The sequence below is a fragment of the Elephas maximus genome, chromosome 13, assembly GCF_024166365.1.
Source record: "Elephas maximus indicus isolate mEleMax1 chromosome 13, mEleMax1 primary haplotype, whole genome shotgun sequence".
Lineage (NCBI taxonomy): Eukaryota > Metazoa > Chordata > Mammalia > Proboscidea > Elephantidae > Elephas > Elephas maximus.
Window position 1 is genome coordinate 42,486,585 of NC_064831.1, and position 16,469 is coordinate 42,503,053.

At 40.0% G+C, this 16,469-nt stretch overlaps 1 protein-coding gene across 17 annotated transcripts in view; it reads left to right on the forward strand.

Annotated features, from left to right (window-relative positions):
- INPP4B (inositol polyphosphate-4-phosphatase type II B) overlaps positions 1–16,469 on the forward strand; it is a 976,853-nt gene that overhangs the window by 478,611 nt on the left and 481,773 nt on the right. The gene's annotated exons all lie outside the window — the stretch shown is intronic.

A 16,469-nucleotide genomic window follows, 5' to 3' on the forward strand; every position in this document is an offset into this window, starting at 1 on the left:
GCCCATATGGCCCATGGAAATGAAAGATGGGTCACGGAGGCTGACAGTATACAATGGAGGCCTAAATAAAGTAGTGCCACCTGTGACTTCAGCTGTTCCAGACATGGTATCAATGGTGCAAAGAACACAGCAGGGCAAAAAAAAGGGCAAAGGAGACCTTTATTTTGTGACTGAGCTTGCAAATACCCTTTTCTTGATCCCAATCTTGGAAAAGAACCAGCTGCAGTTTGCTTTCATGTGGGAATGATCCCATTTACTTTCACCATGTTGCCACAGGATTACTTGAATTCATTGGCTTATTGTCAGAGTTTGGTTAGAAGAGAATTAAACTTGGTGCAGGTCTCATGTTCAATGATACATCACATTGAGGATATTATGTTAATATTGAACACAGAAGAACAGGCTAGTGTTGATTTGAAAACAGTGGTGGCCCACATGTCCAACGGAGGTGGGTTAATAAATCCAGCAAAAATCCAGGGCCCTGCCCAAATGGTGAAATTCTGGGAAATAACTTGAGCAGAAGCTACCTGTGACATTCCACAAGCAACCAAGAATATGTTGCTGTTGCTGCCTACTCCCAAAACTAGGCAAAAGGCCCAACATTTTGTTGGTTTATTTGGATATTGGGGAATGCATATTCCACACCCATAAAACCATCTATAAAAGCACTAGTGATTCCATTTTGATTGAATTTATATATATATATATATTTATATATATATATATAAAATTTTCCTTGTGACTTCTTTTTTGATTGATGGACTATTCAAGTATTATTTAATTTTTCCACATATCTTTCTGTTATTGGCTTCTCATTTAATTTTGTTACGGTCAGAAAGTGTACTTGGCATGACTTCAGTTGTTTTAAATTTGTTAAGGTTTGTTTTATGACTTAGTATACAACCTATCTTAATGAATGTTCCATTGCATTTTACTTTTTTTTTTGAATGAAAGTATGAATTTGCTATGGTTGAGTGAATTGTTTCATAAATGTCAATTAGGTCAAGTTGTTGATGATGTCATTTAGGTCTTCCGTATAGTCGATTTTCTACTTGTTCTATCAACTACTGACAGAGGAGTGTTGAAGTCTCTAAGCATAATTGTAGATTTATCTATTTCTCATTTCAGTTCTTACCACCTTTTCTTTATCTATTACGAAGCTTTATTGTTAGGTTAGACTTGTTAGGATTGTTATGTATTCTAGGTGAATTAATTGTTTTATCATTATAGAATGTCTCTGGTAATATTCCTTGATTCTAAATCTCTTTTGTCTGATACTAATATATCCATTTCTGCTTTCTTTTGATTAATGTTTTCATTGTATATATTTTCCATTCTTTTATATTTAACCTATGTCATTATATTTAAATATAGCTGTAAAGCATACAGTCTGCTTTTGCTTTCTTATATGTTAAAAGACAAAGCTGTTAATCATTTTTAATTGGTGTGTTTAGACTATTTAGATTTACATATAATTATTAATGTGATTGGATTGAAAACAAACATCTAGCTAGTTTCTTTCTATTTGTTCCATCTGATTTAGTTATTTTTCCTCTACTTTTAGATGAATTATATTTTTTGTTATTCCATTTTATCTCCATTATTGATATACTTTTTTTAAAAAAAATGTATTAGTGGTTACCCTAGACACTACCATACCCGTACCGGTTGCCGTTGAGTTGATTCTGACTCACAGTAACCCTATAGGACAGAGTAGAACTGCCCCACAGAGTTCCAAGGAGTGCCTGGTGGATTTGAACTGCTGACCTTTTGGTTAACAGCCATAGCACTTACCACTACACCACCAGGGTTTCTGCCAGATAACCTTTCTATTAATTTAAGTCTACTTTCAAATGATATGATATTTTTAGTGGTGTAATTGTGTAGCACACTTTAAAAAAAAATTTTATTGTGCTTTAAGTGAAAGTTTACAAATCAAGTTAGTCTCTCATGCAAAAATTTATATATACTTTGCTATGTACTCCTAGTTTAGTTGCTCTCCCCCTAATGAGATAGCACACTCCTCTCCACCCTGTATTTCCCATGTCCGTTCAGCCAGATTCTGTCCCCCTCTGCCTTCTCTCCTCCCCTCCAGACAGGAGCTGCCCACGTAGCTCTTGTGTCTACTTGAGCCAAGAAGCTCACTCCTCGCTGGTATCATTTTCTATCTTATACTCCAGTCCAATCCCTGTCTGAAGAGTTGGCTTTGGGAATGGTTCCAGTCTTAGGCTAACAGAAGATCTGGGGACCATGCCCTCCAGGGACCCTCCAGTCTCAGTCAGACCATTAAGTCTGGTTTTTTATGAGAATTTGAGGTCTTCATCCCACTGCTTACCTGCTCCATCAGGGATTCTCTGTTGTATTCCCTGTCAGGGCAGTCATCGGTTATAGCCAGGCACCACCTAGTTGTTCTGATCTCAGGCTGATGTAGTCTCTGATTTATGTGATCCTTTCTGTCTCTTGGACTCCTAATTTCCTTGTGTCTTTGATGTTCTTCATTCTCCTTAGCTCCAAGTGGGTTGAGACCAGTGGATGCATCTTAGATGGCCACTTGCTAGTGTTCAAGACCCCAGACACCACTCACCAAAGTGATTTTCTCTTGTTCCAAAGTGGGGTAGCACACTTTTAGTATGAGAGCTATACAACATATTCACCATTCCTTCCTCTCATCCCTTTGCTATTGTTGAAATGTCATTGCTCTTTTTTATATGCTATGAGCACACCATGCATTGTTACTATTTTTGCTGTAGACTAGGAATTGGCAACCATCAACCTGCAGACCAAATCCAGCCTACCAGCTATTTTTGCAAATAAAGTTTCATTGCAACACAGTCATGCCCATTTGTTTATGTATTGTATGTGGTTGCTTTTGGAAACCCTGGTGGTGTAGTCATTAAGAGCTATAGCTGCTAGTAAAAAGTTTGAATCCACCAGGGGCTCTTTGGAAACCCTATGGATCAGTTCTACCCTGTCCTATAGGTTCTCTATGAGTTGGAATCTACTCGATGGCAAAGGGCTTTGTTTTTTTTTTTAATTTTGTTTATGGTTGCTTTCACACTATAACAGCAGAGTTGAGTAGTTGTGACCAAGACTGTATGGACCACACAGTCTGAATATATATAATCTGGTTCTTAACAGAAAAAAAGTTTGCCAACTTCTACCCTAGACAATTATCTTTTATAGTAATTAAAAGCAAAAAAAAAAAAATGATTTTAACATTTGCTTTCCCTTATACCACTTACAGTGCTCTTCATTTGTGTATATCCAAGTTTGTCTCAGGTATCTCATTCTTGAAGAACTTTAACATTTCTTGCATTGCAGGTCTGCTAATAATAAATTTTATAAATTTTAGTATGAAAGAAAGTTATTATTTTGCCATAAATTTTGGAAGTTATTTTTGCTTTGCATAGATTCCGGGTTGACAGGCTTTTTTCTCTTTCACCACTTTAAAGATGTTGCTCCATTGCCTTCTGGCTTCCACAGTTTCTAACAGGAATTCAACTGTAATTCTTTTCTTTGGTACTCTACATGTAATTTGCCTTTTTGCTCTGGTTGTCCTCAAGATTTTTGCTTCATCTTTTGCTCTCAGTAGTTGGAAAATGGTGTATTTGGGTGCTTTTTGGTTTTGTTTTGCTTGTTGGGCTTTGGCATGTTTGTAGGTTCCTGCTTTTATGTTCCCTTCCCCCTCCCTGCTGCTACTAATTTCTTGGTGCTTGCTGGTCTGGTGAAAGGAGGCAGAGGCTGTCTCTATTGTTCTATTTCAGCTTTCATTATAGCAGTGGTATGGGTTCACTTATTTCCCCTCGAAAGATACATTGAAGTTCTAATGGCCAGAAGCTATGAATATAACCTTATCTGGAAATAGGGCCTTTACAGATGTAATCAACATGAGTTAAGGTCATATAGGGCAAGTCCTAATCCAGTATGACTGGTGTCCTTATTAGAAGAGAAGAGACATAGACACAGAGAGAAGAATGCATATGAAGATGGGAGCAGAGATTAGAGCTATGCAGTCACAAGCCAAGGAGTTTCTGGAGCTACCAGGAGCTAGAAGAGGCTAGGAACATGTCTTAGTCATCTAGTGTTACTATTACAGAAATACCGCAAGTAGATGGCTTTAACAAAGAGAAATTTTTTTTTCTCACAGTCTAGTCAGCTAGAAGTCCAAATTCGGGGTGTCAGCTCCAGGGGAAGGCTTTCTCTCTCTCTGTCGGCTGTGGAGGGAGGCCCTTGTCATCAATCTTCCCCTGGACTAGGAGCTTCTCCTTGCAGGAATCCTAGGTCCAAAGCACACGCTCTGCTCCTAGCACTACTTTCTTGGTGGTATGAGGTCCCCCACTCTGCTTGCTTCCCTGTCCTTTTATATCTTGTAAGATAAAAGGTGGTGCAGGCCACACCCCAGGGAAACGCCCTTTACATTGGATCAGAGATGTGACCTTAGCAAGAGTATTACGTCCCGCTCTAATCCTCTTTAACCACGGGCAGAGATTATGATTTATAACACACAGGAAAATCACAAAATGGAGGACAACTACACAATACTGGGAATCATGGCCTAACTAAATTCACACATATTTGTGGGGAGGGGACACAGTTCAATCCATGACATTCCACTCTTTGGCCCCCAAAAATTCATGTCCTTGCTACATGTAAGACACATTCACCTCATCGTATCATAGCAAAAGTCTTAAATCAACTTCAAGTCCAAAATCTAAAAATTCTTCTTCATCCGTGAAACCTAGAATACAAGTTATCTGCTTCCAAAGGTACAATGGCAGAACAGTCACAAGATAGACATTTCCATTAAAAATGCGAGAAACTGGAGGGAAAGAAGAGATAAGAGGTACCAAGCAAATCAGCAGAACACATTACATTAGCCCTCAAAGCTTTGAAAATAATCCTCTGTTCTCTGAGACCATTTACGCAATAGCCCTGCCCTCCAGACTGTAGGTATTGGCCACACTCTCTGGATTCTGAATGGAGGCCCCTCAGCCCTGGGCATCAGCTCCACCTTCCAGGTACACTGGGATAGCAACTCTGCTCCCTCGGCTTTAGACGCACCATTCTTCTAGTCCATTTGAATGGCAACTCCACCCTTAGAAATGCCAGAGGCTATGGCTCCACCCCTTAAAATCCTAGAGATCCTGGCCATACCTTTAGACACTGAGACAACTTGGCTTCCTGTGTTCCTTGTCTTCTTGGCCCTTGGGCCTCACACCCACATCTGCCCTGCTGGAGCAAATGTCCCAAAGCTCAGTAGCTCCACTGATAAGTGCCTGGAGCTACCCAACTCTGTCAGGAATCCTCTTGTGCACAGGCACTTGGCTCTCTTGCTCTGTGTGTGGGCCCCAGCACTGTCTGACGCTGGTCTCCTTGTTCTGCTGCTGCCAGTTTTCTGCTGCTGCTGCAGCTGCTGCTGGTCCTCTGCTGCTGTTTCTCACCATCTGCACCTTCTCCAGTGTTAACAGTTCTCCTCACTTCCTTCTGAGTCTTCTATGCATTCACAGATTCAAAACCGCATTCGCAGTTTCAAAACCGCTTCCACATTTTAGGTATGTGTGAGAGCAGCACCCTACTCTCTCGGTACCAAATCCTGTCTTAGTCATCTAGTGCTGCTGTAACAGAAATACTATGAGTGAATGGCTTTAACAAAGAGAAATTTATTTTCTCACAGTCTAGTAGGCTAGAAGTTCAAATTCAGGACGTCAGCTCCAGGGGAAGGCTTTCTCTCTCTGTCGGCTCTGGAGTAAGGTCTTTGTCATTAATCCTCCCGTGGACTAGAAGCTTTTCCGAGCAGGAACCCCACGTCAAAAGGATGCACTTTTCTCCCGGCACTGCTTCTTGGTGGTATGAGGTCCTCCATTCTCTGCTTGCTTCCCTTTCCTTTCGTCTCTTGTAAGATAAAAGGTGGGGCAGGCCACACCCCAGGGAAACTCCCTTTACATTGGATCAGGAATGTGACCGGAGTGCATTACGTTCCACTCTAATCCTCTTTAGCCACAGGCAGAGATTATGATTTATACCACACAGAGGAAAATCACAAAATGGAGGACAACCACGCAATACTGGGAATCATGACCTAACCAAATTGACACATTTTTTGGGGGGAATCAATTCAATTTACAATGAGTCCTAACACAATATGACTTGTGTCCTTATTAGAAAAGAAGAGACATAGACACAGACACAGAGGGAAGAATGAATATGAAGATGCGAGCAAAGATTAGAGTTATGCAGTCACAAGCCAAGGAGTGCCTGGAGCTACGAGAAGCTAGAAGAGGTTAGGAAAGATTGTCTTCTGGAGGTTTTGGAGAGAGCATTATCTTGCCGACACCTTGATCTGGGACTTGTAGCCTCCAGAACTGTGAAAGTATGAATTTCTATTGTTTTAAGCCATCCAGTTTGCAGTACTTTGTTGGGAAACTAATACAGGTAAGCTTTGTGATCCTGGATCTTCAAGGTGGTAAATTCTTAGTGATCAGGTCCTTCTAGCAGTAGAGGGTCTCTACTGGACTGGTCCTAAAAAAGTTTTCTTCCCCTCCTTTTTTTCCCTAATTGCAAAGGGTTTTTGTCTGTGTCCTGTTGGCAACAGGGTCTACTGCCCTTCCTCCCAAGCCCTTCCCCCAGCAGCTTCCAATTTCTCTTCTGTAGGGAAGAGGATCTCAGTGGTGCTTCGTACTTTTCCTGCAATGGCTACTGCTCCCCTCATGCAGACCTAGGTCACCAAGGGATGCTTTCTCCAGATTCCCACTTTGCTCCCAACACTTCTCAGAGACAGCTGGTGAATCTATGGAGAAGAACTTGTTAATGGGTACAAACTAGCATTTTTGTACTCAAAAACTTTATGCTCTCATGCTAGCCCAATTCTTGGTAATTCATTCAATATTTTGGCCGAATTCTTATTACCAACTTGTTTGGGTCCTAACGTCTCTTCCTCCCATCCTCTGCTCTAAGGAGGCATTTGTCTTTCCTTAGATTTCAGACTACTTGGTTGCTGTGAAAACTCAGCTCAGTGCTTGATTTTGTATATCATTCAGCTTTTTCTAGTAGTAAGGGTGGGAGCGATACTCTTTACAGATTTCTATATCCTAAGTGGAAACTAGAATCTTCTCTGTTATAAATATATTTTATCAGTATGTATTTTCTTCCCTCACTTTTTGCTGTATCTTTGTCCACAGAACATTTTTATTTTAATGTATTAGTATTTATTAATCTTTCCCTTTATGATCTGTGCTTATGAAGTCTCTTTTGAGAAATATTTACCTATTGTGAGTTCATAAAATAAGTTTTATCTTCACAGAAAAAAAAAAAAAACGAGGCCATTGGGAGAACATTTTTATTTCTGTCCCTTACTTTTCAGGTTATGTGACCTTTTGTAGTCACTGCCTCCCTTCCTCTAATTAGAGTGGATTGCATCGTCTAAATTTCTCAAAGACATTCCACCATCAGTCACCTCCCTTTTCCTTAATATTCAATTCCTTGTTTTTTATGTATTTTTTCTGAGTATGTTCCTTTTGCATTTAAATATGCTCATGCATCCCCATCTTTAAAAAAAATAAAGCCATCTCTTAACCCAGTGATCTGTCAACTTCAGAAACACCAGTTGAGACAGTTCCCTCAGTGTATCCTTTCTGTTGCTTCTCCCATCATGACCTGTGCTTTTCCGTTGAACTTCTCGTCTCCTTACATTTCTCTGTGCATAGGGTTGATTCCTCAGCTCTCCTCTTCTTACTCTATACTTTCTTTTATTGACTTCATGCACTTCTGTGACTTCGACCATTGCTAATTACTGCCAAATATACTTTTGTAACCTCAATACCTCTCCCAGGTTCCAGACCCACATGTTCAACTGCTTTCTGAATATCATAAGGTACCTCAGAAATATACATGATTAAAACTAAACTCATCATCTTTGCCTAAAATTCCTCCTCCTTTTTTTCCAGATAGTTTAGTGGTCCGTAATTTGTTGGGTGTAACCCAAGATTTTTGTCTTGTGTTATTTCAACTCTAATATCACATCTAATCCCAATACTACCACTAAAAAGCACCAGTTAATTGCATTTCCCAACTTGGTTTGGAATCCACGTTCCCTTTCCTAATCAGCTACTTCTTTATTGGTTTAGGCTCTTCCCCACCCCTCCTCCCAGAATATTTTTTAAAAAAAAAAAGCAAACCTCTAAACATAGTGATTTCCTTATCAAGCTGTCACCTTCCATTCAATTCTCTACTATGACAATCTAGTAATCTTTCTAAAATTAAAATATGATCATGTCATTCCCTGCTTAGAACATATTTAATATGACTTATGTATGTTATTTAAATTGAGCTTAAAAGCTTGGTTGCTACCCAAAAGGTTGGCAGTTCAAATCCACCAGCCACTCCTTGGAAACCCTATGGGGCAGTTCTACTCTGTCAGTTCTACTCATAGGGTTGCTATGAGTGGAAATCAACTCCAGGGTGACAGGTTTTGGTTTTTTGGAGCCTGCGCTTTAGGCTTCTACACTATCTTAACTCTTCTTATCTCTCTACTTTCTTCTCTGAAAGCAATTCCCTTTTATCCAAGGAGCAACAACCAACAAAAATGCCTCATGAGGTTTTTCAAATTGAGTTCTCAGAAAGCACTTTAGGAAATCCATAGAGGAAAAGTAAGGTCAGAGAGTGAGTAGGGCCTGTGTTTCCCAACCCCAATTCAAGCACGGCAGCTCTGCTTTTATCTGTTTATGTTATGTTAACCATTATAGTTTATAAGCTGCTTGCTGCTCTCTGACTTGTCATATCCTTATTTTCCCACATTTTTCATTCTTGATGCTCCGTTGGCCTGGGGGATTCCATCCTCTCTCTTCTTTACCTAATTCCTCAAACCATCCATGTAGTTTACCCTGATTTTTTTAAGCCCTCAGTTGAGCACTTTTCCCTTATGTCCCCATACTCTGATACTCTTTTCACAACACTTACCATATTCCATTGTATTTATTCACTTGACTTCCCCTTAAGACTTTGAGTTCCTTTAAAGGTGATACTAAGTTGTTTATACCCTCCTTGCCTGGAATATACCAGTAAAAAACCTGTTGCCATCGTGTCGATTTTGACTCATAGCGACCCTGCAGCATGGAGTAGAACTGCCCCATAGGGTTTCCAAGGCTGTAAGTCTTTGCAGAAGCAGACTACTGCATCTTTCTCCCTCAGAGCCACTGGTGGCTTTGAGTTGTCAACCGTTTGGCTGGCAGCTGAGCTCTTAACTACTACGCCACTAAGGCACCTGCCTAGCATAGCATAACTGCTTAATAAATGTTTATTGGCAAAGGAAAGAAATGAATAGATATTTATCTAGTGTTCATTAGAATCTAGCTTGATGCTATGGGGGAACAAGGGAGAGAAACAAACCTGAATTCTGACTTATAGTTATTTTATAAAAGATTGCTGTTGTTCCTGTTGTGTGCTGTTGAGTTTATTTTGACTCATAGCAAACTCAAATGACAGTAGAACTGCCCCATAGTGTTCTCTAGGCTATAATCTTTATGGCAGCACATCAACAGGTCTTTCTCCCATGGAGCCACTAGTGAGTTCCAACTGCCAACCTTTCAGTTAACAGTTGAGCTCTTAACCCTTCCACCACCAGGGCCTCTTTATGAAAGATTAGAGGACATTACATGGATCTCGCTAACTACGATATGATGTAGAAAATAGACAGCAATAAATTTTGTAAGAAAAAATGAATTTCAAGGGGAGTTTAGTGGGGCATGATAGTGCCTTCAGCTGAGGAAGATAAGGAAGCCATCTGAAAGAGGTGGCATTTATACTTGGCCTATAGGATTTGAAGACAAGTCAATTGGAGAAGCATTTGAGGATGATATAATGAAGCATAGAAAACCACTGTTAGCATGTGACTTCTTTCTTATGTGGATTTGATGTCAAAGTTGTTATCAACTCTACTCTGTAACTGGCTCAAAGAGAGTAATAAATTTTGGCAAGGAGTCAGTAGAAAATACCAGTATTAGAGTTTTTTTTTTCTATTGTTTCAATTAAGTGTTCTGGAATTCCCATTCTTTGCAATAGTATCCATGATTTGCTATGATCCACACACTCAAATCCCTTTTCACCGTCAATAAAACACAGTTATCTTTCTGGTATTTGCTTTCAGCTGCAAATCCATCTGACGTCAGCAATGATATCTCTCATTCCACATAGTCTTCAAAATCCAGCTTGAATTTCCGGTAGTTCCCTGTGAATATACTGCAGCAACAGTTTTTGAATTACCTTCAGCATAGTTTTACTTGCATGTAATATTAATGATATTATTCGATAATTCCTGCATTCCGTTGGATCACCTTTCTTTGGAACGGGCACAAATATGGATCTCTTGTAGTTGGTTGGCCAGGTAGCTCTCTGCCAAATTCCTTGGCATAGACAAGTGAGAGCTTTCAGTGTTGTATCCTATTGTTAAAACATCTCCGTTGGTGGTGGTGGTGTTCTTAGGTGCCTTCGAGTCAGCTCTGACTCATAGTGACCCTATGCACAAAAGATGAAACACTGTCCGGTCCTGAGCCATCCTTACAATCGTTGTTATGCTTAAGCTCATTGTTGCAGCCACTATGTCAATCCACCTCGTTGAGGGTCTTCCTCTTTTCCACTGACCCTGTACTCTACCACGCATGATGTCCTTCTCCAGGGACTCATCCCTCCCAACAATATGTCCAAAGTATGTAAGATGAGTCTTGCCATCCTTGCCTCTTAGGAGCATTCTGGCTGTACTTCTTCTAAGACAGATTTGTTCGTTCTTTTGGCAGTCCATGGTATATTCAATATTCTTTGCCAACACCACAATTCAAACGCGTGAATTCTTCTTTTGCCTTCCTTATTCATTGTCCAGCTTTCACATGCATATGATCCGATTTAAAAAAGCATGGCTTAGGTCAGGCACACCTTAGTCTTCAGGGTGACATCTTTGCTCTTCAACACTTTGAAGAGGTCCTTTGAAGCAGATTTACCCAATGCAATGTGTCTTTTGATTTCTTGAGTGCTGCTTCCGTGGCTGTTGATTGTGGATCCAAGTAAAATGAAATTCTTGACAACTTCAATCTTTTCTCCGTTTATCATGATGTTGCTCATTGGTCCCACCGTGAGGATTTTTGTTTTCTTTGTGTTGAGGTGTAATCCATACTGAAGGCTGTGGTCTTTCATCTTCATTGGTAAGTGCTTCAAGTCCTCTTCACTTTCAGCAAGCAAGGTTGCGTCATCTGCATAACCCAGGTTGTTAATGAGTCTTCCTCCAGTCCCGATGCCCCATTCTTCTTCATATAGTGCAGCTTCTCGGATTATTTGTTCAGGATACAGATTGAATAGGTATTGTTAAAGAATACAACCCTGACGCACACCTTTCTTGACTTTAAACCAATCAGTATCCCCTTGTTCTGTCCGAGCAACTGCGTCTTGATCTATGTAAAGGTTCCTCATGAGCACAAGTAAGTGTTCTGGAAATTCCCATTCTACTCAATGTTATCCGTAATTTGTTATGATCCACACAGTCGAATGCCTTTATATAGTCAATAAAACACAGGTAAACATGCTTCTGGTATTTTCTGCTTTCAGCCAGGATCCATCTGATATCAGCAATGATATCCCTTGTTCTACATCCTCTTCTGAAACCGGCCTGAATTTCTGGCAGTTCCCTGTCGATGTACTGCTACAGCCATTTTTGAATGATCTTCAGCAAAATTTTGCTTGCATGTGATATCAATGATATTGTTCTATAATTTCCACATTCGGTTGGATCACCTTTCTTGGGAATAGGCATAAATATGGATCTCTTCCAGTCAGTTGGCCAGAAAGCTGTCTTCCATATTTCTTGCTATAGATGAGTGAGCACCTCCAGCGCTGCATCTGTTTGTTGAAACATCTCAATCGAGGTTCCATCAATCCCTGGAGCTTTGTTTTTCACTAATGCGTTCAGAGCAGCTTGGACTTCTTCCTTCAGTATCACCAGTTCCTGATCATATGCCACCTCTTGAAATGGTTGAATATCGACTAATTCTTTTTGGTATAATGACTCTATATATTCCTTCCATCTTCTTTTGATGCTTCCCGCATCGTTTAATATTTTCCCCATGGAATCCTTCACTATTGCACCTTGAGGCTTGAATTTTTCCTTCAGTTCTTTCAGCTTGAGAAATGCTGAGCTTGTTCTTCCATTTTGGTTTTCCATCTCCAGCTCTTTGCACATGTCATTATAATACTTTTCTTTGTCTTCTCGAGCGGCACTTTGAAATCTTCTGTTCAGTTCTTTTACTTCATCAATTCTTCCTTTTGCATTAGCTGCTCAACATTTGAGAGCAAGTTTCAGAGTCTCCTCTGACATCGATCTTGGCCTTTTCTTTCTTTCCTGTCTCTTCAATGACCTCTTGCTTTCTTCATGTATGATATCCTTGTTGTCATTCCACAGCTCGTCTGGTCTTCAGTCACTAGTGTTCAATGCATCAAATCTTTTCTTCAGATGGTCTCTAAATTCAGGTGGGATATACTCAAGATCATATTTTGGCTCTCATGGACTTGCTCTGATTTCGTTCAGTTTCAGCTTGAGCTTGCATATGAGCAATTGATGGTCTGTTCCACAGTCGGCCCCTGGCCTTGTTCTGACTGATGATACTGAGCTTTTCCATCGTCTCTTTCCACAGATGTAGTCAATTTGATTTCTTTGTGTTCTCTCTGGTGAGGTCCATGTGTATAGTTGCCGTTTATGTTGGTGAAGGAAGGTATTTGCAATGAAGAAGATGTTGGTCTTGCAAAATTCTATCATTCAATCTCTGGCATTGTTTCTATCACCAAGGCCATATTTTCCAACTACTGATCCTTCTTCTTTGTTTCCAACTTTCGCATTCCAATCGCCAGTAATTATCAATGCATCTTGATTACATGTTTGATCAATTTCAGACTGCAGCAGCTGATAAAAATCTACTTCATCCTTGGCCCTAGAGGTTGGTGCGTAAATTTGAATAATAGTCATATTAACTGGTCTTCCTTGTAGGTGTATGGATATTATCCTATCACTGACAGTGTTGTACATCAAGATAGATCTTGAAATGTTCTTTTTGACGATGAATGCAACACCATTCCTTTTCGAGTTGTCATTCCCAGCATAGTAGACTATATGATAGTCCAATTCAAAATGGCCAACACCAGTCCATTTCAGTTCACTAATGCCTAGCATATTGATGTTTATGTGTTCCATTTCATTTTTGATGATTTCCAATTTTCCTAGATTCGTACTTCGTGCATTCCAGGTTCTGATTATTAATGGATGTTTGCAGGTGTTTCTTCTCATTTGGAGTCGTGCCACATCAGCAAATGAAGGTCCCGAAAGCTTTACTACACCCACATCATTAAGGCCGACTCTACTTTGAGGAGGCAGCTCTTCCCCAGTCATCTTTTGAGCGCTTTCCAACCTGGTGGGCTTATCTTCCAGCACTATATCAGACAATGTTCGGTTTCTATGCATAAGGTTTTCACTGGATAATGCTTTTCAGCAGTAGACTACCGGGTCCTTCTTCCTAGTCTGTCTTAGTGTGGAAGCTCAGCTGAAACCTGTCCTCCATGGGTGACCCTGCCAGTATCTGTATACTGGTGGCATAGCTTCCAGCATCACAGCAACACACAAGCCCCCCACAGTAAGACAAACTGACAGACATGTGGGGTCTCTCGAGAAGACAAAGTAAAGTATTATAATGACACGTGCAAAGAGCTGGAGATGGAAAACCAAAAGGGAAGAACACACTTGGTGTTTCTCAACCTGAAAGAACTGAAGAAAAAATTCAAGTCTCGAGTTGCAATAGTGAAGGATTCCATGGGGAAAATATTAAACGATGCAGGAAGCATCAAAAGAAGATGGAAGGAATACACAGAGTTATCATACCAAGAAGAATTAGTCGATATTCAACCATTTCAAGAGGTGGCATATGCTCAGGAACTGGTGGTACTGAAGGAAGAAGTCCAAGCTGCTCTGAAGGCACTGGTGAAAAATAAGGCTCCAGGAATTGATGGAATCTCAGTTGAGATGTTTCAACAAACAGATGAAGGGCTGGAGGTACTCGCTCGTCTATGCCAAGAAATATGGAAGACAGCTTCCTGGCCAACTGACTGGAAGAGATCCATATTTATGCCTATTCCCAAGAAAGGTGATCCAACCGAATGTGGAAATTATAGAACAATATCATTAATGATAAAAAAATTATTATTTTTTTATCATTAATATCACCCACAAGCAAAATTTTGCTGAAGATCAAAAATGGCTGTAGCAGTATATCGACAGGGAAGTGCCAGAAATTCGGGCCAGTTTCAGAAGAGAACGTGGAACCAGGGATATCATTGCTGATGTCAGATAGATTCTGGCTGAAAGCAGAGAATACCAGAAGGATGTTTACCTGTGTTTTATTGACTATGTAAAGGCATTCGAGTGTGTGGATGATAACAAACTATGGATAACATTGCGAAGAATGGGAATTCCAGAGCATTTAATCATGTTCCTGAGGAATATTTACAGATCAAGAGGCAGTTGTTCGGACAGAACAAGGGGATATTGATTGGTTTAAAGTCAGGAAAGGTGTGCGTCATGGTTATATTCTTTCACCATACCTATTTAATCTGTATGCTGAACAAATAATCCGAGAAGCTGAACTATATGAAGAAGAATGGGGCATCAGGATTGGAGGAAGACTCATTAACAACCTGGGTTATGCAGATGACACAACCTTGCTTGCTGAAAGTGAAGAGGACTTGAAGCACTTACCAATGAAGATGAAAGACCACAGCCTTCAGTATGGATTACACCTCAACACAAAGAAAACAAAAATCCTCACAGTGGGACCAATGAGCAACATCATGATAAACGGAGAAAAGATTGAAGTTGTCAAGAATTTCATTTTACTTGGATCCACAATCAACAGCCATGGAAGCAGCACTCAAGAAATCAAAAGACACATTGCATTGGGTAAATCTGCTTCAAAAGACCTCTTCAAAGTGTTGAAGAGCAAAGATGTCACCCTGAAGACTAAGATGTGCCTGACCCAAGCCATGGTATTTTCCATCACATCATATGCATGTGAAAGCTGGAGAATGAATAAGGAAGATGGAAGAAGAGTTGACACCTTTGAATTGTGGTTTTGGCAAAGAATATTGAGTATACCATGGACTGCCAAAAGAACGAACAAATCTGTCTTTGAAGAAGTGTGGCCAGAATGCTCCTAGAGGCAAGGATGGCGAGACTGCATCTTATATACTTTGGACATGTTATCAGGAGGGATCAGTCCTTGGAGAAGGCCATCATGCTTGGCAGGGTACAATGTCAGCAGAAAAGAGGAAGACCCTCAACGAGGTGGATTGACACAGTGGCTGCAACAATGAGCTCAAGCATAGCAAGGATTGTAAGGATGGTGCAGGACCAGGCAGTGTTTTGTTCCGTAGTGCATAGGGTCTTTATGAGTTGGAACCAACTTGATGGCACCTAAAAATAACAAAATATGTATATGAGATATATATATATATATATATATATATATATATATATATATATATATATATATATATATATAGTGTCAATTTTTGGAGCCTTGTTTTCCTCCAATGCCTTCAGGGCAGCTTGGGCTTCATCCTTCAGTACCATCAATTCTTCATCATATGCTACCTCCTGAATTGTTTGAACGTTGACCAATTCTTTTTGGTACAGTTACTCTGTATTCCTTCCGTCTTCTTTTGATGCTTCATGCATAGTTCAATTTTATGCCAATAGAATCCTTCAGTATTGCAACTCGAGGTCTGAATTTTTTCTTCAGTTATTTCAACTTGATAAATTCTAAGCATGTTCTTCCCTTTTGGTTTTATAACTCTAGGCCTTTGCATATTTCATTATAATACTTTGTCTTCTTGAGCCTCCCTTTGAAATCTTCTGTTCTGCTCTTTTACTTCATTTATTCCTTTGCTTTAGCTACTCTATGTTCCAGAGCAAGTTTCAGAGTCTCTTCTGACATTCTTTTCTGCCTTTTTAATGCTCTTTCTGCTTTCTTCATGTATGATGTCCTTGAGCTCATCTGGACTTCGGTCATTGGTGCTCAATTCCTCAAATCTATTCTTGAGATGGTCTCTAAATTCAGATGGGATATACTCAAGGCCATACTTTGGTTCTCGTGAACTTGTTTTATTTTCTTCAGCTTCAACTTGAACTTGCATATGGACAGTTGATGGTCAGTTCCACAGTTTGCCCTTTGCCTTGTTCTAACTGATGATATTGAGCTTCTCTGTCATCTCTCCACAGATGTGGTTGATTTGATTCCTGTGTGTTCTCTCTGGAGAGGTCCATGTGTATAGTTGCTATTTATGTTGTTGAAAAGGTATTTGAAATGAGTAAGTCAATTGTTTTACAAAATTATATCATGCATTCTCTCACATCCTATCAACAGGGTCATATTTTTCAAGTTCCTACC